Here is a 24362-nt window from a genome sequence, read left to right on the forward strand (position 1 = left end):
AAAGAAATAGAAATTCAATAAAATTTAGTAAAGTTAACAGAATCACTTACCCCAATTCGTCCCAAGAGTAAGGCATCCATTTCCCCACCATTGGCTGAGACTGGTACTGTTGTTATCACGGAAACCGTGGGCTCCTGGTGAACACTTAAGTCGACAGACATTTTGAAGAATTTTTTTTAGTTTCTATTCTTTGGCCTCGATGTAAAGTTTTAGTTTAAAAAAAATGTGTTGTAGTTTGGCTTATTTTGAGAAAGAGGTTTATAGATTTTTTGTCAATATTTTGTGGGTATAAAAATAGTCTACTTTCTTGTTGTGGGTTTTGTTAAAAACAGATTGTGACACTTCAATTTTTCTTTGTCTAATTCATAAGATTCTTTTTTAATTTGTTTTATTGAATTTTGTTGTTATTTTGATATTTTTTGGAAATTTGTCTCAGTTAGAAAAATAAAACCATTTAGGATATGTGTTATTGTGCTAAGTTGACTTGGAAGTTGATTTGTAGTTCTTGTTGTTATAAAATAACTTGGGATTATTGTTGTTGTTGCTGATATAAAAATATTTTTGTCTTGTATTTAATATTTTGGTGTCTTTGTTTCATATAAAATATATTTGTTGTTGTTCTTTTTCAAGAGTTTCAGATTAAAGCTGCAAAACAAAGATTTATTTTTTAGCTGTAATTTTAAGGTTATTCTACCTGTGGTATGGATTATGTCAATACATTGTTTAAGAATTTGGTAATTTAGGTACGACTCTCATTGACAACTAATCGAATTTTCGTGGGCATTTTTGACATTTACCCTTTTTATACCCTCAGCATTTATGCTAACGAGGGTATTTACACTTTCATACGGGCAAAATGTGCCTCATCGAAATAATGGTTTTAGACCCCAAGTATGTTTGGACGAAATGTGTTTCAGACAATTTGGAGTCGATTGAGCAATGTTCGTCCGTCTGTCTGGCTGGCTGGAGCGCACGAAAACTCTCGAACGGATGAACCGATTCGGTTCAAATTTTGGTTTTCGTAATATTTTGACCAAACTTAGTTTAAGTTCGAAGATGAGCTATATCGGTCCACTCCTTCCGGTACCTCCCCCACAAAAGTTCGAAAATGTTTGGAAAATTTGTGCGCACGATAACTCTTGAAGGGAGTAACCGATTTGGCCCATACTTTGCCCATCGTGGAGCGTGTACCAGACTTAGATCAGGTTTTAATATGGATTCAATCGGTCCACTCCGTCGGGTACCTCCCACACATAAATTTGGAAAAGTTCAGTTTAGGACCATCTCTCGAATCGCTTTGATTTTTGGCTTTAGCAACTTGTATTCACTGCCCTCCATACGACGGTATAAGTTGCAAAAAAACCCTATGACACCGTGTGAGGAGGTTGGAGGGCAAAATAAATCGTGAACTGGTCTGCCGATTCGGTCCAAAGTTTGGCCTTAGTAATATTTTGTCCAAACATAGTTTAAGTTCGAAGATAAGCCATATCGGTCCACTCCTTCAGGTACCTCCCCCACAAAAGTTCAAAAATGTTCGGAAAAATTGTGCGTACGATAAACTCTTGAAGAGAGTGGCCGAATTGGACCATACTTTACACATCTTAATATATCTACCAGATATAGATCAGGTTCAAATATGGACTATATTTGTCCACTCCATCCGGTACCTCCCACACAAAATTTCGGATACTTGTTCACTTTAAGAACTGCTTTCTAATCACTTTGATTTTTGTTGAAGCAACTTGCATTCGCTGCTTCAATTGCGATGGTAAAAGTTGTTTCAGGGGCAAGTCCATACTTCTTGAGCAAACATCCCTGAAGTTGTAAAAAACCCCTATGGTACCAAATGTAGTGGCTGGAGATCCATTCTTTTTAGTATCTTCTCCGCAAAACTTTTGATCTCTAATCCTAATCAACATTTTTGCCAGTTCAAACGCCCAAAATTCCATAAATACATGCGTTTCTTGGGAAAAATTGTTTCAATATACACAGGCTGAGGGTATATCTATGTCGGCAAAGCCGACTGATACTTTTTTATTTGTTTGGCTCAGAAAAAAACATTATTTGTGTTTTTGTATATTCTGTGTATTCGAACAACCAATAAATAAGGAATATACAAAAAAACAAAATATAGTCTTTCTGAACAAAAACCGCGTAAATGCACAAAAGTACCATGAAAACGAGGCAAAGTCAATGAGAGTCGTACCTAAAGTTTTCTGGGCGACATTTTTGGAGAACATTTGGAAGCTGAAAAACGTCATCTAGTGGTACTTTTATAGCGGTTCTTAAAATAAAGGACGAAAAGGACATTTAAGGAAGGAATTAAAAGGCCGAAATGCTCTACGAAAATAATCCTCAATCGATTTGACTGAGGAGATGTTATCTCATAAATAAGCTAAAACAACAATTAACAAAGATATAACGCTAATTTCAGATGCCTTACAGGGTCTTCAGCAAAAACTTCATCACTCCATAACTCGGAAGTTCTTCGAAAGATCTCTATGGACCAATCTGCGTTGACGGTGAATATCGACTTCGTATGAATAACGAAATCCGTATAGATACACGTATCGAGATGCAACGATTGCGTTGGCTAGGCCATATCATAAGAATGAGCGATGATGAGCCCGCTAAAAAGGCGTGTAAATTCGTGTCACATGGCGGTGCACGCAGAATTGGCAGGCCCAAGCTTAGGTGGAGCAAACAAGTGTATGAAGAGATGAAAAGGTGCGGTATTCCAGAAAGCGAAGCAGCAAAAAGAAAGAATTGTAGATCTTCTCTTTGTTCGGCTTATGGAACAAATGTTCTGTAATGGGCCAGCTAAGTAAGTAAGCACGTAGATACCTTCATGTGAATCCTCCGCAACATGTGCATCCTCCGCAACTCTTCAATCCAATATACATATTTTCTTTTCGGTATTCGACTCTATATTGTACGTAGATGAAGGTATCAATTCACGACTGATACTTTTCCTTGTTCTTTATATTCTTATCTTGAATTTATCGGAACTCTATACATAAGGCATTGGCAGCCTGTTAACTCCTAATTATTACGAATTATTAATTCAACATTTTAAAGAGACTGACACTAGTATCACTCACTATTATGAACAGCTGAATTGTTAACATACAATGTAATGTAATTAGGTAGAGAGCTTTTTGTATTACATTTGGGACTTTATAGTTGTAATTACTTCAATTAACCTACACACCCGTCAAGTTAATTATTGTTGTTTACAAAACAATTACAATTTTTGTATGTGCGGTGTCAGAGTCAACGGACTTAAAGTAGCAAGGGTATACTATAGAGCAGAGACGCGCTGTCTTTGCAAAGAAGTATAGTGAGGGCGCCCACTGAGTTGTTTTTGCATTTGCTTCTCTCTCTCACGTACAGTGTACGTGTAAATAAACAAACGATGAATATCATGTGGTTGTTGTTTTTTTCACCAATGCATACACATATGCTGTAGTATTGACGGAAATATTATGGGCGACGCTGCTATAGAGTCTGACAGCAGGTGAATGGAGCACACCTTGTGCTGTTACATTTATAACTGAGGAATAAATTACAATAACTGTATATCAAACGTAAAAAATAGCTGGCAAAATCGTTGTTCTTTAACTGAGAATGAAGGAAGAAGAGCTAGTTGAATTTCTATTTTCTAATTGATAACCTTTTTGGAGTGCCACCGTGGTGCAAGGGTATGCACGCCCGTCTTTCACGCTGAAGGTCGTGTGTTCGATTCCCCGGCCAGGCAACATCAAACAGTTTTCAGCGGTGGCAAAATACCCCTCAGTAATGTTTGCGACATTCCTGAGTATTTAAGCCATGTAAAACTTCTCTACAAAGTGGTGTCTTAAGACACGCCGTTCGGACTCGGCGATAAAAAGTAGGTCCCGTATAATTGAGCTAATATGAATAGGGGTGCACTCCCTTGTCCCTTCACGGATGTTTGTGGAAGCTTTTTTCAGAAAATTTTAATAATTTAGGGGTTAATATTAAAGACGTCAGAACTAACTTTAACTTAAGAAGACAAAAAAAGAAAATAATTCAAAACACAAACGAAATCTTAAGGGGACAATGAAGGACAACAGAAAGTAAGAAAAACAGTAACGACAAATTCAAATTCATAGTAAGTCCTTCACGTTGCCACATCAACAAAAACGTTGTGGATTTACCGGGAATATAAATGACACAAAGGGTCCATGGTCGTTTGAGAAAGAAAAAAACAAAGGAGCTAGAATAAAAAATACAAGTGACCAATTTCTTAAGATTGAACTTTGTTGACATAATCTTCTGCAGCACTGACTTTGTTTGGACACTGTTCATTTATTTTCATTGACCTCAGTTGGTTACTGCATTTTTTTGTGGTTCATGCATTTTCTACATCTCTATTTGTTTACTTTGAGGAGATTTGAGCTGTTTACCATTATCCTTATTACTACGGTAAATACAATAGTCACGGTGCTCTTGAAGCAACATTAAATAGGAGGTGCTTACACCTGGGAAGTTTTTGCGGATTCTGAAACTACAATGTTCATAGATGAGAAAAATAAAAAAAGAATAGCCCGAGCGTTTTTAAAAAATAATGGCGATTCAAATTGTCATTTTTAGGGGTTTTTATAGGTTTTCACGAATTTGCTTGAAAACCGCAAGTCCTATCGAAATGGGACTAAAAAAATGTTGTAGCTATGAAAATTCTCTACATGATTGACCTTTATGATAATTTCGTAGGTTTTACCGTTTTTTAGATATATAAGATCAAATTGGGGCAATGTATTGACTGTATCGCCTCCCTACAAAACAATGTTATGACTGCAGTTTCCCAACTTAAACTTATATATATCGAAAATGGTACAACGTAGGAAAAAATACAAAAGCCAATATTGTAGAGAATTTTTACAGCTAAAGACTCTCTAGTCCCATTTCTATAAGACTTACCGTTTTCAAGCAAATCGTGAAAATCTAACAAAAAGCTAAAAATGTGACCTGAACATCTACATATCTCACACATGGTAAAACCTAGGAACAAATCATAACGGCCAATCCTCTACAGAATTTTCACAGCTACATCATTTTTTAGCCCTATTTTGATAGGACTTGCGGTTTCCAAGCAAAATCGTGAAAGCATTAAATAAACCTAAAAATGTGAATTTTGACCGCTATTTATTTTAAAATCCCTCCAGCAATTTTTTTTTCTTGTTTTTGGATTTTTCTCATCTATGAACATTGCTGTTTGAAAATCCGCAGAAACTTCCCAGGTGTAAACGGTTTCACTTAAGGCGCACCATGTATGCGTTTTAGGTAGCGATACAGTCAATGCATTGTCCCAATTTGAAATTCTATATCTCAATAACGGTAAAACCTACAAAATTATCATAAAGATCAATCTTGTAGAGAATTTTCTTTAGTCCCATTCGACAGGACTTGCGGTGTCCAAGCAAAATCGTGAAAAGCTAAAAAAAACCCTAAAAATTACAACTTGAATTGCGATTTATTTAAAAAGCGCTCCGGCGATTTTTTTTGTTTTTTTTTTTTGATTTTTCTCATCAGTTAACATTGTAGTTTCAGAATCCGCAAAAATTTCCCTAGTGTAAGCACTTTCCATTTAAAGTTGCTTTAAGAATTTGGTCTGGAATAAAGTTTGCCGAATTATATTGAAATCGGTTCAGATTTTGATATAGCTCCCATATATAATGGACTGATATTTAGATAAAATTTGGAAAATGTTACGCAATTTCCGCAAATTCAATCGAAATCGTATAATGGACCTCGCCAGACTTTGATCTTTTCCTTACTGGTTATAATAGATTTCGTATTTGTTTTCCGGTTTAATCTATTCTTGACATCTTTAACCAATCCACCAGTATATTTTCTTTTCGTACCTCCTTAGGATTTTAAGAAATCCGCGCTTATTGTCATCGTTATATCCTTGTAAAAGTATTCAAAAAACTTTTTTATGTTTTAAGATCACACCCTTAAAAAGTCTTATTGATTTCGTTAGATCTTCCTATCATCATTAAACACCCATATATATGGCTAACCATTATTATAATCAAATTCTTGTCCTTTTTAGGTCCTTCTATCAATCTACCTTTATTGTCCACGTTCGGTCTTCCAAAGATCTTTAAAAAAATCCCCGCTTGTTGCCCACTTTATTTTTTAAAAAATCCCCTTGTCCATTGTCGCCTTCAGCTCCTCTTTAGCTCTTACGTTTGGAAAATCAACACTTATTGTCATCTGTATGTCCTTCTAAAAATATAAACAAGTAAAAAAGTATCAGTCGGCTTTGCCGACAGAGATACATATGTATATGTACCCTCAGCCCATGTCTTAGGTCTTTTCAGAATTTGGTGGCACTTTTTGGACATTTGAACTTGCGACAAAAATGTTGATTAGGATTAAAGTTAAAAAGTGTTGCGGGGGAGGTACTTGAAGGAATGGTCCGACAACTCCATTATGGAAGTTTATCTTATTTAGGGAGTCATGTCATTTCCATAAATATCGCGACCACTAGTAATTTCAGTTGGTCATCGTATACATTTTAGACCAGTATGCCAGGAAGCATGGACATGTCCCCGGAAAACATAATATCGTTCTAAACAGGAGCACAACGAAAACTATCTGTACAAACGATCTTCGAACAGAGCCTTAACTGCACTTAGGCACAAACGTTGAACTTTTGTGGGAGAGGTACCCTTAGAAGAGGACCTATATGAGCCATTTTAGAAGTTAAACTAAATTTGGAGAAAATACTAGGAAATCCAGAGTTTGGACCAAATTGGTTGATCTGTTCGGGAGTTATCGTGCTTTCCAGCCACTACATATGGTGTAATAGAGGGTTTTTACCCCTTTCGGGCTGTTTTCTAAAGAAGTATGGACTTGCCTCTGAAAAAACTTTTACCGTCGTAATTAAGGCATCAAATTCAAGTTGCTTCACCAAAAATCAAAGTTATTCGAGAGCAGGTTCTAAAGTGAACTTATCCGAAATTTTGTGTGGGAGATACCCGCAGGAGTGAACAAAAATAGTCGATTTTTAAACCTGATCTATATCTGGTAAATATATTAGGATGAGTAAATATGGACCAAATCGGTCACTCCCTTCAAGAGTTATTAAGACCCACAATTTTTATGAACATTTTTGAACTTTTGTGGGGGAGGTACCTGAAGGAGTGTACCGATATGGCTTATCTACGAACTCAAACTAAGTTTGAACAAAATATTACGAATGCCAAATTTTGTACCGAATCGGCAAATCCGTTCGAGAGTTATCTTACGCTCCAACCACTACACACTTTCAGGCTATTTTCTCAGGAAGTATGGACTTGCCCCTGATGAAACTTGTACCGTCGTATGGGTGAATACTAGTTGTTACAGCAAAAATCAAAGCGATTCGAGAACAGCTTCTAAACTGAACTTTTTCGAAATTTCGTGTGGTTGGTACCCGAAGTAATGGACCACTTGAACCCATATTCGAAGTTTATGTCTGGTAGAAATTTCACGATGTGCAAAGTATGGACCAAATCGGTTGATCCGTTCGAGAGTTATCGTGCGCTCCAGCCAGACAGACTGACGAACGGACATGGATAAATCAATTGCAAATTGTCTGAAAGGGATTTCGTCCAAACATACTTCGGGTCTAAAACCATTATTTCGATGAGACACATTTTGTCCGTATGAAAGTGTATATACCTTCGTTAGCATAAATTCTGAGGGTATAAAAAATCACTAATTGTCATCTTAAGGTATTATTTTGTTATGTGCTCTACAAATCTGTAAAGTACCCAAGTACATTATGTAGGATAGGCTCATCTGAAAATCTTTCAAAAACCCCACGTTTAATGTCTTCTGAAGGTCTTACGAAAAATCTAAAGTAAACGCCAGCTAGCGATTTTTTTCTATTTAAAAACATTTTAGATCCACACATACACTCCCGCTCATCTGAATAGGTTCGAACATTTTTCTTTATATGTGTTAAAGTCTTTTCAGCAGTGTTTGGATTGCAGGTCCATACTATATAGTTTTTGAGAGCCCTATATATATAACATTTTTCCTTTATACATGAAGCATACATATCAACCTTTTTGTAGAAAATTTAATTTTCTCGAAACTAAGGTATGGGGTATTGTAACTCGTGAACATGTGTACGATACCATAACTTTGGAACACATTTCGGTATAATTAACTGTTTAGCCCGATTCACCGAGAGATTTTTTAAAATTGTAATTTGAGCGGAAGCTTTGGTCGTATTCGTGTAAAACAAGGCCGGGCCGAACTTGTTATACCCTCCACCACAAGTTGTATTGAAGTAAAATGGAGCAATTAGTTTCTTTTTGTTTATAAAGAAGGGTAAATAGCAAATTTCAGCAACTTCGGTAAAACAATGTGGCTAACCTTCAAAATACCGAAATTCGGGAGGTACCGTTCCATGGGGGCTATATCAAAATGTCGGTCCTATACCTACAAATTTTTGGCGGAATGTTTTTAAACCCAAAGAAGACTAAATACCAAATTTCCTATAATTCTGTAAAACCTGCAAAATACCGAAAATCAAGAGATATGCGTCTATGGGGGCCATATGAACACGCAGACCTATACTGATAATTCTCTTTTGGAATATTTTATAAACCCATGGAAGACTAATTAACACACCTTCACAAAACCTTCAGAATTACGAAAATCGGGAGGAACTGTTTTATGGGGACTATATCGAAACGTGGACCTATAGCGACGAATTTCAGTCAGAAAGGCTTTTATCTCCAACAAAGACTAACAGCATGTTTCACTATGTCAAACGAAAAAAAAACTACTAAACTCGTGTATGATTTTCAAATTTTGTAGTTGTATCGAAAAAAAAACAAAGTCAGTGTTACCATGAAAAGCAAAGTTTAAGTGTATATCGTTCGAATTCGTTTCTTTCGACATAGTGAAACAGGCCCTAAATACCACATTTCAGCCATTTCGTTGGGTTTTTGTGGCCACAACATTCAAAATACCGAAAATAGGGATGTACCGTTCTATGGGGCCTATATGAAGGCGTGGATCTATACCGACAAATTTCTGGGAGAAGGTTTTATACTCCCAACGAAGACTAACAACGTGTTTTTGTAAAAAGTTTTTGCTCATTCGTTTGTCTATTTCATGAACGCAGACACAATTTGGTTTTCATAGCAAATGACGTTTGTATTCGTGTGACAAAAAAATGAAAGCTTTTTATTTTCGTATTTTTTTTTTTTTTTTGGTTTTCGTAACAAAATCAAACGAATGAATACGTCAAAAATAAACGAATGGAAAAGACCTATCGTTTTGAATGAAAATTAAATAATATGAGTAATAAAAGGCACAAAACACATGAAAACTGGAGGGGAATGAAATTTTATTTCTATAGAAGCACACGCGTATATGTACATCCGTTTCTATATATTATCACAATTATTTTTGGACAAATTTGTTTACATTTTTTTCTTATTTTTTGTTTGTCATCTGTTTATCGGGGTTGCCATCAAGTAACACATATTACGTACAGATGCCTATTCAAAATTCACAAAATAAGTATTATTGAAACCCTGAAATATAAAAGCTTTTCTGAAATAGACCAAAGTTTTTAGATAAAAACGAATGGTTCGTAAAATTTTACAAGAACCAAATTTTGAACGTATACGTTTTAGTACGAACGGTTCGTGTGACAGGCAAGCATCTTTACAAAAACACGCTGTAAGTTCCAAATTTCAACTATTTTGGTGTGAAAAGTAAGCTAACTCCTTCAAAATATCGAAAATCGGATGGTACCGTTCTATGGAAGCTATATGAAGGCGTGGATCTATAACGAAAAATATCATATGAAAATTTTAATACTCCAAATGAAGACCAAATAGCAAATTTCAGCCATTTCGGTGGAATATTGAGGCCACAACCTTCAAAATACCGAAAATCGGGATGTACCGTTCTATGGGTGCTATATGAAGGCTAAATAACAAATGTCAGCCGTTTCGGTGGAAAATTTAAGACACAACCTTCAAAATACCGAAAATCGGGAGGTACCGTTCTATGGGGGCTATATGAAGGCGTGGGCCTATACCAACGAACTTCTGTGGAAAGTTTTATACGTCCTACGAAGACTTAGTACCAAATTTCAGCCATTTCGGTGTTATAATGAAGCTAAAACCTTCAAAATACCGAAAATCGGGTGGTACCGTTCTATGGGGGCTATATCAAAACGTGGACTGATATAGCCCATTTGCAATACCAAACATCCTAGGAGAAGTAGAAACTTCTATACCAAATTACAAAGTTCTATCTTAAAAACTGCGAGCTGTATCTTGATTTCAACAGACGGACGAAAGGACGGACAGACGGACATGGTTATATTTACTTAAAATTTTATCCTGATCAAGAATATATGCACTTTATAGGGTCTTCGATGAATATTTCGATGTGTTACAAACGGAATGACAAATTTAATTATAATAATACCATATTATGATAGAGTGTATAAAAAGGTACCTATGCAAATTTTGCCCAGTTTTTTGCTTTAATTTAGTAAAATTGAAAATTTCGGTAATTCCTAAAAAAGTTTGACCCACTTTATTTGGCACGTGGTTTCAAATCTCAACCTTGGAAAAGTTGCCAAGAACTTTCAGATAAAATCAAGAAATATTTCAACAAAAAGATTTTATAACCCTGCCTTAAATTATTTTTGATTTCGTAAGACCCCTCCTAAGCTTCGAAAATTGTTTGAGAGCAAGTACCAAGTGTTAGTCATAATGTTAGGATCGATAAACTACAAATGAAAATTGTTGGTATTTTTGCTCAAATGGCCTAAAAGCTGCAAGAAACCCGGACGGTACCAACTTAAATTGAAAATCCGCAATATAACTCTCGCAGGGAGTTTCTGGTTGGTCCAATTTTTGGTTACATCATTCATGTATAAGATTGGAATATGGACTATATCGGTCCCGTCATTAGGGTACCTCTCACACAATATTTGAGGAAAGTGCGGTATGAGGACTCATCTCGGATCTATTTGAAATTTTTTGCAGGAGGTTGTTTTCACGATCCCTATTAAAAGAGTGAAATTTTTCCGGAGTAAGTCCATACTCCCTGTGATAATGGCCCAAAGGCTCCAAAAAACCCTGCCTGTACATATTAAAATGGATAGTGTGCAATATAACTCACAACGTTTTCAAAAATTTCTTCCAAAATTAGATTAACGTAATTTAATATTTCGAGTTCTCTCTGAATCAAAAGTTTGCTTGGTATATGTTAATGATTTCGTATAACCCCACATTACCATAACTACAGATTCCACGTATTTTGAAGTAAAATTGTGATACAAAATTAATATATTTTATATACAGCATAATTATTGTCTTTGCTTTTTTTGTTATAGGCTGAGGGTATATCTCTGTCGGCACAACTGACTGATACATTCTTACTTGTTTCTTTCCTCTCAAAATACACATTTATGTATGTTCGAATGGCTATTTAAAAGCTGCTAGTTATAGTGACAAATTGACATACTTGAAACTGTAAGCCCCAGATTATTTATTACTCAACATGAATAAATTCCAGACATTTCATATTAATTCACTAAAGAAACAACAATACTTTTATATTTCAACCTTGATATTTACCTTTAACCACAACACAATTCATTTTATTTCTCAATTTGATTTTTTTTTCTTCTTTTTTCTGGTGTTCAATTGTGGTGACTGGTGGTGATATTCCATTGTTACGGACAACGCTTTCCACTGACATTTGAGAAGTTGCTTACATTTCTTTTGTTATGCCGGATTTATTGAAGATGATGGTTTTCGTTCCCACACAACGTGTAGCAGAATGATGATTGCAAATGCCCCCGAATACAACCATTCGTTTCACAATCGAATTTGGTTCGATGCCTAAGGGGTTTTTTGGGTGGAGGCTTTGTATTTTGATTATTGTCAATAAAACGGAAATTCGACAGTTTCTCAAGTATTGCTAAGATAGGAATGGGAGATAAGCATCCTTTAGAAGTTACCACAAGATAAAAGGAAGGAAAAAGTAAAACGAAATACAAGGGCCCACTTCAACACTTTTGCAGCAAAGGAAAGTAAATCAATTGTGAATTCTATAAAAAATATGATGAAATATTATACAAAAGGAAATAGTTGGGAAATGATAAATTCATAACAAATTTCAAAAGATTTAGAAGTATGATAACCCGAACTATGTGTAATCAATAAAATCGATTTTCAGGGACAAAAGAATTTTTTTCCAGAGATTGGAATTGTTGCAAGCTATCAATGTAATTGGATATGTGACCACATGTCCATCTCTTATCTCTTTAATATTTGTTATATTAATTATTTGTTAAATATTTTATTTTAATCCACTTAAACTGTGCAACATATGCTACTCAAATCCATCAAGAGCAGTTATTCTTCGTTTGAACAATTTTGAGTACCCATAATCCCTGGCTTGTAACTTAATTTAATCAGAAAAAAAACTGTCAAAACCACAAAATGCTAAATACTTATTCTAATGAACCTCCAACCATCATATAATGAAGTAGACACAATGGGAACATTTAAATTTGAAAATGTCGCATACAGGAATTTTTTGTTGTTCTAAATGTTTGCCGCAATGTCATTTACTTTGTGTGACATACAATATGGAGTTTTTGTGCTCTTTTGACTGAACTTATGTGAGTATTTTTATAGTTAACAAATGAAAACCGATAATGATGTCAAGAGAATTTCGAAGATTATTGTAATAATACGTTATTTATTTATACATATAAAAATACAAAGATATAAGTAGGAGGACAACAAAAGGGCCATAAATTTCGATTTTAACAAACAACAAATAAGATTTTTTTCGAAGATTTTTAGGAAGAGCTAATACGACAATTTTTTTAATCTAAGAGGACCCGAGGAAAACAAGTATGTTTTTTTAATTTTAAGGATTTTTAGGAAAATTTTAAGAAGACCATAATACGGATTTTTTAATTATTTTTAAGAGTTTCTAACAGGAAGACTAACGTGAATTTTAACAAGTAAGGAAAGCGTAAAGTTAGGCCGGATCGAACAAATAGTTTAATTTCGTTTTATTACAGGAGTAGTATATATACCTCAACCGATAATACTCCCTTCAAAACAGCTCATATGGGGCGACATTTTTGTTCTTTCCAAAACATGGAACAATATTTACAATTTTTCGAATTGAGCAAAATACATTAAATTGGGCAATACCGACTATACCTAAACGTGGATATTCTGGATTTGGATAGTTAAAAACATCGGGAGCACCGTTCTATGGAGGCTGTATAAAACGTTGACCTGTACCGATAAATTTCTGGAGGAAAGTTTCGTAAGTTAAAAACTTTCAAAATACCGAAAATTGGGAGGGACCTTTCTATGGGGCTGTATAAAAACATGGAACAATACCGGAAAATTTTAGGTGGAAAGTTTTATACCACTAACGGACTATTAATTATCATCAATTTCGATGACGGACTATTAAATAAATATCATCGATTGATGACACAACCTTCAAAATACCGAAAATCGGGAAGTACGCTATGGGGTTTATTTGAAGAAAAGCGCTTCTACTGATAATTCTCTTCTGCAATATTTTATATACCCATGACAGTTTAAATACTAAATTTAAGTCATATCCGTGGTATATTAAGGCCACAATTTTCAAAATAACTTAAGTCATATTTCGGGTGGAATATTTCATACCCCTATCAAAAACTTAATACCAAATATCTGCTATTTCGGGGGGAACGAAGACTAACTACAAAATGTCAGTCATTTCGATGGAATATTGAGCAGCAAACTTCAAAATACCGAAAATTGGGAGGTACCATTCTATGGGAGCTATATGAAGACCTTGACCTGTACCACCCAATTTCAGGTGGAAGGCTATGCACCAAATGCTAGCCATTTCGGTGTTATAATGAGGCTAAAACCTTCAAAATACCGAAAATTGGGATGTACCTTTCCATGGGTGTTCATCAAAACGTGAACCGATACCAATAAATTTCTGGGAGAAAGTTTTACATCCCATAGGAGGACTAAATATCAAATTTCAGCCATTTTGGTAGGACAATATAGCTAAAACCTTCAATATACCGAAAATTCGGATATACCGTTCTATGGGGGTACATCAAAACGTGGACGTATACCGACAAATTTCTGAGGGAAAATTTTGTAGCCAAGAGACAGACTAAATACCAAATATCAGCCACTTCGGTGGAATATTAGGCCGTAACCTTCAAAACACCGAAAATCGAGAGGTATGTTCTTTGGGGGCTATATAAAAGCGTGGACCTATACCAACAAATTTCATATGGAACGTTTAGTACCCCAAATGTAGACCAAATACTAAAATCGGGAGGAACCATTCTATGGGGCCTATATTAAGGCGTGGACCTATACCTATGAATTTCTGGGGGAAAGTTATATACCCCCAACGAAGACTAAATACCAAATTTTAGCCATTTCGGTATGATAACACTGTACAACACACAAAAAAAATTACAAGACAATTCGGCCAGATTATGAATGAGGACCGAAAAAAAGAAGACACGTGTATCGGCGTTTTGAAAGTTTACGTCGAGAAGTAACCTAAATAGGCGTGGCAAGTTTCGCCTATTTCTACAGGTTTTGAAATATTCGACATCACATTCCTTGGAATCCTTGCATTTTAGGTATAAAGTGTCTTTGGCTGACAACAATGCGGGGTATCTTTTTATTAAAAAAATTAACCCTCATGTGAGTCACTAAAGGGGTCTTTTTGGTCCATTTTGAAAAACGTTTTAAAAGTCCTTTAAAATGAGATCGTATCAGATCAAAATATTCTACAAAATTATTTGTCATAAAATTTTACTATAGGTCCCCGAATACACCAAACCTCTAAATCGTACCTAAACGCCAGGAATCTGCCAAAGGTAAAATCATGTTTTGGGGTTAATGTTGAACTTTATCTGAGTTTTTTAAGTTCTGTCCCAAAAAACTTCATTCTAGATAGAAGACGTCAAAGACAAAAATATTCTTCATCAAATTTCAATATAAGTCGACGAAAAAATGAAATATGTATTTACAATATATATCAAGAAAATAAATACATCAATGTTGCCAACAAAACACCCAAATATTTTTTGAATAAATTATTTTTGTTCTTTTTTCGGGTTGATGCATAAAAGTAACATCAAATTTAGCTTTAGACGAAAGCTGTTAAAAGAAGAAATATTCTACACAAAATTTCACTATAAGTCCCAGAACAAACTATATATCTAAGTAAAATACTTTGTTAAGAAAATGACGTTGCAAAATTAGATTTTATAGGTAGACATTATTTGTTAAACTTTTAGACTCTTAATAAAAATTTATTCCATACTGAGTCAAAATCTCCTAATACACTTCAGTTTTTGGGGATTGTGTCAAAAATAGAAATATTCTAAATCAAATTTCATTATGAGTCTCTGAACAAAAGACATTTGAAGCTATACTATTTAACATCTCCCAAAGCTTTCGCTTGTTATATATGATTTAGGACCATATTCTACAGTTTTTATTCACATTTTCGTTATCTGCGGTCATCAGAATAAGTAGTAGGTTCCTGATATTGTATGTGAAAATTCGGGGATAGTCTACGGCTATTGTCCAATCAATGTATATCTGACATACGAGTCCTAACATCCATGATTTTGGCATGGTCCTAAATACTATAATGATGACAGGTACTTCTGCTTTGATAAAATTGACTGAATTAATTGACTGAATTAACCCTTTATACCTAAAATGCAAGGATTCCAAGGAATCTGATGTCGAATATTTCAAAACCTGTAGAAATGGGCGAAATTTGCCACGCCTATTTAGGTTACTTCTCGACGTAAACTTTCAAAACGCCGATACACGTGTCTTCTTTTTTTCGGCCCTCTTTCATAATCTGTGCGGGGTTTCTTGTAATTTAAAAAAAAAAAGTTCAATTTTGTTGTACAGTGTAATGAGGCTAAAACCTTCAAAATACCGAAAATCTGGAGATATCGTCCTATGGGGCTATATCAAAACGTAGAGCTATATAAACATTTTATGGTAGAAATGTTTCATAGCCTCTGGAAAAATAAAATACAAAGTAACAACCGATTCTGTGGTCAAATGGGACTAATATATTCAAAATATCATAAAGTGACGCGTACTATATATGGGGCGTTATATGGGGGCCAAAACGTGGACCTGTATAAACAAACTTTGGTAGAAATATTTTTTAGCCTCTGGAGACACAAAATAACAAACTACAACCAATTCGGTCGTAAAATGGGACAAATATCTTAAAAATTCTTTAAAACGATGACGGGACACGCCTCACTTTGTATGGGGCTATACAAAAACGTGGTTCTACATAGCCCGCTTTCAATACCAAAAGTCCTACGTACATGTAATAGATATTACCAAATTTTCATCCACCTACTTCAATCCGTTCGGACGCTAGAGTGATTTCCACAGACGGACAGACGGGTGGACATGGCTATATCGATGTAGAATTGCACGCTGATAAAGAATATAGAAGGTGGCGCAAAAGTAATCCTCCTATCAGAAAATGCTATAATTTTGCGATTGGCATTTGTTTTGGCATTTGTTTTGACATTTGTGTAGTAAACACATGCAAAATACACGTTAATAAACAATGTTACGCTACACTACTCCAGAACTCGGAATATTGGTGAATATTTATTTGACCAATAATCGGTCGGTGACTTTGGCACAGCGTGAATTTCGTCGCAGACGTTTAGTCGCTCGCCTCGAAGAGACTGGCACAACACGAGATGCTGCCAGGCATGGCAGACTCCGGAGTATCCATTCCACAGAGAATATTGCTGCTGTAACCGGGGATGTCATGGAAGCGTCGTCGACATAGACCAGACGAGTTGCCACGCAAATGGGTATCAGCTGACGGTCTTTACAGCGAATTTTGGTACAAGATTTGAAGATGTTTCCGTACAAAGTCCAGACGGTGCATCAGCTGTTAGATGCTGACCGCCAAACGCGTCTAACATACGATCAAGCCATCCTTAATCACCACCAAGAGGAAGATGATTTTTCATCAAAAATAATCATGAGTGATAAGGCGCTCCAGACTTCTTTTTGTGGGGCTTTTTGAAGTCGCGGGTTTATGTCAACAAGCCTCAGACTCTTTCAGCTCATAAAGACAATATCCGCAAAGAATGTGAGGACCTATCGCCGGAACTTTTGACCAAAGTGATGGAAAATGCCATAAAAAGGGCCCAAATAACAATAAACTGTGGCGGCGCCCATTTATCTGATATCATATTCTCGACTTGATGTAAAAAAATTTAAATACCAAATAAAAATAATCCACGAGCAGAATCAATGTTTTTCTCTTTTTTAATTACAGCCAAAAAACATCGGAAGATTACTTTTGCGCCACCTTGTATATAGTTTGTGGGGTCTACAATGACTATTTCGAGTAGTTGCAAACGGAATGACAAACTTAATATACGCCCATCTTATGGTGGAGGGTATAAAAAAGTCGTAGGAAGACCTAAAGTGCACAATACATTTTAAGTTATAAGGTGACCTGAAGATGGCGATACACATGGATATAGAAGGACTATGAGAGACAATCAACGAGAATTTTTGAATATTTTTTGAACGACCGAAAAAAGAAAAGAAGCATGTTTTTATAAGATTCTAATGAGAGACAACAAACTAGAATTCACTACCAATTTTGAAAGAATAATTGATCAACAACGTGTGTTTTTAGAAGCACCTAAAGCCTACTTTTTATTTTTAATTAATTTTTCCAGTTGGACCGAAAATTTTATTGCAAGTGAAAAAGAAAGTCGATGATTCGAACCCACACATCCACCAATTTATGTGACTAGTTTCGCTGTCAGTAGGCAGCTCATGGCACATATCGGCTATGTGCTTCTCTTTCATCGAACGTGTACTTTTTATTTGATTTTTTAATGATTTTTAGAAGAACATAAATAAGATTTTCAAGTTAGATTTTTTACATTCATAAAATTTTTTGTTTTTGTGTTTTCAGTGCCTTAAAAAAGCACAATTATGTTTAACTAGCGGACCCGGCGAACTTCGTCTCGCTATTGAGGAATAAAATTTCATACAAAAACTCAATTTTCGATTTTTCCAATTTTCCGACTTTTCCAGAGAGATTTTCCAAAATTTTCTTCCGTAAAGACCTTCTCCTCGAAAATACGAATAACTGACAAAAAATTTTACAGAAATCGGCCTAGCCGTTCTCATTTTATGAATTACTATACATTTTTTACACCATTTTTATATATATAGATTTTTTAAGAAGTCCTATTTTAAGAAGTTCTATTTTATATTTTAGTTTGTTCCTAAAAAGGACTTCGTCATTTCAAAGAAAACTTTTGAGACATTTAAGTGAGGTCTATAACTGTGAATTTTTTGTTGTATTTTTAGTGGATCTAGTAATAATATTTTCAAACTTAGATCACATTCGGTTATAATAGTGTATACTTTAATAATTTTCTTCAAGGGCCTAAGGAGGACTATAAGGAGATATAAGGAGATATGTAAGGGTCTCTATGACGACAAAAGCCAAATATGTTTGGACGAAATTAGTTTCAGAAAATTTGGAGTCTATTTATGTCTGTCTGTCCGTCTGTCTGGCTGGTGCGCACGATAACTCTCGAACGGATCAACCGAATTCGTAATATTTTGTCCAAAATTAGTTTAAGTTCGAAGATGGGCCATATGCGGGTTCGAATATGGACTATATCGGTCCACTCCCTCGGGTACCTCCCACAAAAAATTCGGGAAAAGTGAAGTTCAAGAGCTCCCCTCGCATCGTTTTGATTCTTTCTTCAGTAGGTTGTTCTAGCGGCCTCATTTACAACGGTAAAATTGTTTCTGGAGTAAGTCAGTACTTCCTGAGATAATGGTCCAAAGGCTCCAAAACCCTGCCGGCATATCATAAAATGGTTATTGTGCAAGATAACTCTAAAACTTTTTAAAAAACTTCTTCCAAACTTAGTTTAACGTAATTTAATATATCGAGTCCTTTATGAAGAAGTTTGGTTACTAAAATGATTCGTAAAGCACGTCATTACGGTACTTACAGATTTTAAAGTAAACTCGTGACACAAAATCAATAAATTTTATATACGGCATAATTATTGTGTTTAGTTTGGCTTAGTTGTTTTTCTTTTTTGAATTAATTCTCTTTCGAGTTGAGCTATTTAGACGTAATAGGTACATTGAAAAATTAGGAATCCACCGAAGTCCCACACATTCAACCACTATGCTACGTTTCACGGGTGGTTAGACCGATCATCAGGCATATTGAATGGTGTTTTTTAGTGGGTGGACGAAGGCTAAGCTTGGAGACTAGCATTTATATCACAAATCATTCGAAATTTGTATATTCGAATTATTTATTTATTTTAATGTTAGTCATTTTAATTCCAAACCTTTCCTATAGTCCGACTTGGCTGGTAACCCTATTTTTCAATGCTTTATTACAAATACTAAGGCAGCTTTTTTCCACCTTTTATTTTATTTGTTCTTCTGTTTTAGAAGATTTTTGATCATCAATATTTGTCATCGGAATCTTTGACAAGTTGATGGTGGCTTAGAACGCTAAGACGCCTGCAACCGTGTCACTTGGTTGTTAGGGTCCCAGGTTCGAATCCCAGCCTGGCTCATGCTGAAATTATTTTTTTGTTTTGCCTTATTAAGGCGAAGGTCATTTTTAGATTGATATTTGAATTAATTCTCTTTCGAGTTGAGCTATTTAGACCTAATAGGTACATTGAAAAATGAGGAATCCACCGAAGTCCCACACATTCAACCACTATGCTACGTTTCACGGGTGGTTAGACCGATCATCAGGCATATTGAATGGTGTTTTTTAGTGGGTGGACGAAGGCTAAGCTTGGAGACTAGCATTTATATCACAAATCATTCGAAATTTGTATATTCTTTTTTGTTTGTGGCTGAGGGTCTATTCCCGTCAACACAGCTGGCTGACACTTTCTTGTTATAGCGGTATTTCAGTGAGATTGGGATAGATTTTTTGCAGTGTGTTGTATATTTATGTTGTCAGTCCCATTGACAAAGCTTTCAGCGAAAAATCGCATTTAACGGTAACCGAACCTAATTTTGGACCATGTCGACGATTTTCAAATTTGTTGACGATTTGACGATTTCCTACCAAACACTGTCAGCCACGCTGATGATGCCCCATATGATCTCCATTAAATGGCTATATTTGGTATTTGAGAATTTTTATGGGTAGTAGGATGACGTAGGGGATGAGAGATACCAAGGAACTGTCCTGACCGGCTTTAACATGGCAAAGTCCAGGATTTATCATCACTGACCTCCCCGTGGTGTCAATTGGGGAGCTAGTGAGCAAACATGTGCGCGTTACCCATAAGAAAGTTAAAAACTTGGGTAAGTAACCCTCCCCTAGAAAAGGCAGCCTACTATGAAAAAACAAAAGAAAAGAAAAACAAATCCCTCTAAAGTTGACGACCCCCGCAAACGTTTTAAGGACCATGATCTGCGAATTTGCACCTGGAATGTTCGCACACTTTATAGAGAAGGTGCAGTTTACGCATTGGCAGATGTACTTGAAAAGTACAAGGCCGACATTACTGCCATACAGAAAATACGATGGATTGGGAAAGGATTCACAACAACACCTAAAGGTTACGCACTGTATTATAGTTGCCATGACATAAAGCAGAAGTTTGGTTGCGGATTTGTAGTTGGTCGGAGGTTAAAACATCTTGTCTCCAGCTTCACAGCCGTGAATGCAAGACTTGCTACAATTCGAATAAAAGCAAAATACTTCAACATCAGCTTTATTTGCGCTCATGCTCCCACTGAAGACAAGGACGAACAGACCAAAGATATATTTTTATGAGCGCTTAAAAGAAACATATGACCGTTGTCCTGCCCATGACATTAAAATTATTCTAGGCGATTTTAATGCCAAAATTGGAAATGAAAATATTTTTGGCCCAACAGTCGCAAAATTCAGTCTCCACAATGAAACATCTGATAATGTCATGAGGCTGATAGACTTCGCAGCGGCAAAAAACATGGTAGTTAGCAGTACCAGATTTAATCATCTCGATATTCATAACGGCACCTGGCTGTCGCCAGATCAAAGGACAAGAAATCAAATTGATCACGTTGTGATAGATGGAAGACATGCATCAAGCGTGTTGGGTGTACGATCGTTCCAAAGTGCAAACATAGACTCGGACCATTACCTAGTTGCAGCAAAGGTACACACTCGGTTAAACGTAGCAAACAAAGTACGAACAGACACAACACGAAAGTTAGACATCGGTAAGCTGCAATCACAACAGATAGCCACAGCGTATTCCACTCAACTAAGCCAATTGCTTAATCAAAGCACTCCTCATCCCGATAACATATCAGCGCAATGGCAAAGTATTGCCCACTCCATGCAAACAGCCGCACAATCCATACTTGGATACCAGAGAACTCCACCAAGGAATCCATGGTATGATCAGGAGTGTAGTGCTGCTACCGAAGAGAAAAATGCGGTATATAGGGCTACTTTACAATCCGTAGCAACGCGTAGCGCACGAGAGAGATATCAGGAGAATAGGAGAGAGGAGAAACGTCTTTTCCGCACGAAGAGAGAGAGGGATGGAAAAGCGGGAGTGTGAAAAATCGAGATGTACAGGAGCCAGAATAAAGTCCAAAAATTCTACCAAAGAGTGAAGCATCAAACTGTTGGCTTTGGTACGAGCACCTCCTCCTGTAGAGACCAGCAAGGTAATTTGGTAGCTGATACAGATAGTGTGCTCAGGATATGAAAGAGCATTTTTCAAACCTGTTGGTATCCGATAGTAGCGAAGACGACGAAGATAGCACAGATCCAATCCCAGAAGATGGTATTGAATGTATACCTCCCAGCCAAGATGAGGGAAATACAGCAATAAACCGGCTGACGAATAATAAGGCAGCAGGAGCCGATGGCTTACCAGCCGAGCTGTTCAAAACCGTAGGCGACACGCAGATAAGGTGTATTCATCAGCTAGTTAGCACCATCTGGCAGGAAGAACGAGTACCCGACGATTGGAACCTGAGTATCCTGTGCCCCGTCCATAAGAAAGGAGATAAGACTGTATGCTCTAACTATAGGGGCATAAGTCTTTTCCCTATCGCTTATAAGATCGTGTCAGGGATATTGTGCGAACGATTAAAGCCTATGGTTAACGAGATAATTTGGCCATACCAATGCGGCTTTAGACCTGGCAAGTCCACCATTGACCAGATATTTACCCTGCGGCAAATACTGGAGAAGACCCAAGAGATGCAGATCGACACCTACCACCTCTTTGTCGATCATAAAGCAGCCTTCGACAGCCCACTACGTTCAAAGGTATTCCAGGCCATGTCTGAATTTGTTATACCCGCATAGTTCATTCGGCTGTGTAAAATGACTTTAATTGACACGATATCCTAAGTTAAAATAGGAAAGAACCTCTCCGAAGAATTTTGTACCAAAAGAGGTTTTAGGCAAGGAGACAGCCTTTCGTGTGATCTCTTCAACATCCTGCTGGAAAAGTTTATTCGAGAGACAAACGTTAAAAGAATTGGCACAATCTACACCAATAGCCCCATGTTACTTGCTTATGCTGATGATATAAACATCATGGGACGATCAGTACAAGAAATAACAGGTACCTTTACGAAGGTCGAAGGAGAATCTGCTAAAGTGGATCTGGCGGTAAACGGCGGGAAGACTAAGTTGATGGTGTCGACGCGCAATGCGTCCATAGAGATCGGACCAACTGTTGACGTTGGTTCCTATAAATTTGAGGTAGTAAAAGACTTCGTCTACCTCGGCACCTCCGTAAACACAACAAACGACATCGGTTGTGAAATAAAAAGAAGAATTGTATTGGCCAACAGATGCTACTTTGGTTTAAGTAAGCAGTTTAAAAACAAAGCCACATCTCGTCAAACAAAAAAAAAAAAAAAAAACGCTCTACAAAACACTGAAACTACCCGTGCTGATGTATGGCTTCGAAGCCTGGGTACTTGTGCAAGCAGACAGGACAGTGCTTGGTGTGTTTGAGAGAAAAATTCTTCGAAAAATCTACGGACCCATCTGCGTTGACGGTGAATATCGACGTCGCATGAACCACGAGCTGTATATGCTATACAACGACATCAATATAGTTAAACGTATTGAGATGCAACGATTGCGTTGGCTAGGCCATATCATAAGAATGAGCGATGATGAACCCGCCAAGAAGGTGTATAAATATGAGCAGCTTGGCGGTGCACGCAGAATTGACAGGCCAAAGAATAAATGGCGCAAACAAGTGGATGAAGAGATGACAAGGCGCGGTATTCCAGAAAGAGAAATAAGAGACAGAGAGAAATTGAGATCTTTTCTTAATTCGGCCTATAGAACAAATGTTATGTAATGGGCCAGCTAGGAAAGTAAGTAACGCAGAAAATTATCAATATAAAGTGTTTAAAGTGTTAAGTGTTACGTAGAGGAAAAGCTTAGTACTTCCTTAAACGAAAGTAAACTAATTGTTCCTATTAACTTCAATACAGTTCCAAGTTCGGCCCGAACGTAATCCCTTTCTTACTTGTTATTTCTAACTAATTGCAGTTTAATTTCTAACTAATACAGTTTAGAGTATTCACTGTTGTATACTTTTGACAATCATACACACCATTGTACGCTGTAATTAAATTTATCTATTAATGAACCGACAAAAAATTCCGCCAGAAAACTTAATTAATTAATATAATTAGCAGAATACAATTTAATTAGAACACTATTTTATACCACTCAGAATTCCATGGAATTTAATTCCATCTCTAACAAAATAATATCACAGTATTATTTCGTGGTAGTGGATAGCTTGAAAAAGAACAGCATCAACTAAGTTCTACAGTAAAATACATAAGTCCGACAATACTTTGATAAATAATCAATTTCCTTTATACACATTGTATTTACCCCCCTTTGGCAGATTTGCTTTTCTTTTTTATATGATGCTGCATATTTCAGTGACAATAGCCAATCGAAATAAAAAAGTAGAATATACTGACCTGAATAAAAAAAAACTAAATCCAAGTTGTCAGCATGACAAATTTGTAATACTCACATCCTTTTTTCGTTGGTTACTTGACCTTCTGGGTATGTTCTTATGGTCGAGACACACACACACATACGATAAAGACGAACATAAATGCAGATGTATGATTGAGAGAATAACATACATACTTATGTATATGTATGTATGTATGTATGTGTAAATGTTTTTTCGTTTGAGTTGTCTACAATCCCAGCAA

The 24362-nt window shown here is 36.2% G+C and overlaps 1 long non-coding RNA gene across 2 annotated transcripts in view; it reads right to left on the reverse strand.

Moving 5' to 3' along the window:
* Nucleotides 1-278: 278 nt before the first annotated feature.
* The window catches only part of LOC141396920 (uncharacterized), a 110437-nt gene continuing 86353 nt past the window's right edge, over nt 279-24362 (reverse strand). For both annotated transcript variants that reach the window (XR_012411272.1, XR_012411271.1), the window contains exon 3: nt 279-645. This is a non-coding gene — a long non-coding RNA (uncharacterized lncRNA). The remainder of the gene's footprint in view (nt 646-24362) is intronic.

The sequence above is a fragment of the Musca autumnalis genome, unplaced genomic scaffold (genome assembly GCF_047663935.1).
Source record: "Musca autumnalis isolate F117 unplaced genomic scaffold, ASM4766393v1 scaffold_3, whole genome shotgun sequence".
Classification (NCBI taxonomy): domain Eukaryota; kingdom Metazoa; phylum Arthropoda; class Insecta; order Diptera; family Muscidae; genus Musca; species Musca autumnalis.